The sequence below is a fragment of the Lagopus leucura genome, unplaced genomic scaffold, assembly GCF_019238085.1.
Source record: "Lagopus leucura isolate 7727_CA_CO unplaced genomic scaffold, USGS_WTPT01 Super-Scaffold_100004, whole genome shotgun sequence".
NCBI lineage: Eukaryota > Metazoa > Chordata > Aves > Galliformes > Phasianidae > Lagopus > Lagopus leucura.
The window spans coordinates 37,457,447-37,458,835 of record NW_024962264.1 but is presented as its reverse complement, the minus strand read 5'-3'; positions in this window follow the sequence as shown (position 1 = coordinate 37,458,835).

Here is a 1,389-nt window from a genome sequence, read left to right as displayed (position 1 = left end):
CTTTTTCTTTTCCCTTTTTCTTTTCCCTTTTTCTTTTCCCTTTTTCTTTTCCCTTTTTCTTTTCCCTTTTTCTTTTCCCTTTTTCTTTTCCCTTTTTCTCCAAATCCGCGGGGTTATTGTTCTCATCCGACCACCAACGCAGAGCCGAAGCAGCGAAAATGCCCCTCAGCCCCGCGCTGCTCGTTCGTGCCGGGATCACTCCTGGCCCCGTTTGCCCCGAACGGCCCCGACCCAGCGGCGGAGGGAGAGGTTTTCGATTTTAAGCCGTTTTCGGCGTTTGAGAAACAAACGAAGTCGGATGTATTTACTTAGAACAAACCAAACGGAACGCTTTTTTTCGCAGCATTTTCATAGTTTTGTTTCTGGAGGGACTATGCGGAAAAAAAAAAAAGAAAAAAAAAAGAAAAAAAAAAAGGAATGATACATTTTCTTTACACATTTTCTTAGTTCGAGGGCAGCACTAGGTCTATCGGTGGCTGTTTTGAAAAGATTTCAGCCGCGGTGCATTGGAGCTCTCTGCTTCCCGGCCCCGCGCAGCGCAGCATAGCGGAGGGGTTACCGTGTGCCCCTCGCCGATGTGAGGGGTTCTATGGGAGAACCAAATGGACGGAGCGTGCCCTCGGATGCCTGCTTCTGTCCTTGAGACCGAAGAGCCGAGCGAAACCCATTTTTCCCGGCGCATCCGAGAAAGGAGAGGCAGCACTGCCGGCTCCGAGCCGGCGTTTCCCGGGGTTTAACGGGGAGTTGCGCGGGTGCGCAGCCCCGCGGGGCGCAGCCCGGCCCCACTCTTACCCTCGTTACCCCTCTGCAGCCCAAGTGAGCAGCTGGTGGGAAATGCAAATGGCTCCTGGAGGAACAGAGGAGAGCGGGTGATTTTCATTCCCTCCTCGAGTGTGTGGAAGGAGCTGGACATACGTTTCACGCTCCTAATCCTTCTTTTACATTTTTAGTCATACTCCTATTAAACAACTAATTAATGCCCGGAGTCACCGGGGAATACATTAGACATGCTGCTGTGGAAGAGGGTCTAGGGTGGCTGGAAACCGCGGAGCCGCCTGAATGCCCGGATTCCAATTTTTTCTCTCCCCTTCTGTCAAAAAGAGAAACGGAAGAGCACAAACCGGGGCAGCAAAGGCCGCTCCAAGAGCTGCCACGGCGGTGACAGCCCGAGGGCGGCTGACGGAAAGGGCTCGGCCCGGGGTTCTCTTCCGAAGAAATGAAAATTAAGAACCCCCCCAGCCGGCACCGTGCGGCCACGAAACGTCCCTCGGTGTTTTCCATCGGCCTCCGCGGAGGGACCGAAGGAGAGCGGAGTTCTGCTGCGCAGCGCCGGGCGCTGACTCCCTTTGCTGGCAGCCTGTGCTCGCAGCGCTCCGTCCCTCTGCCCTC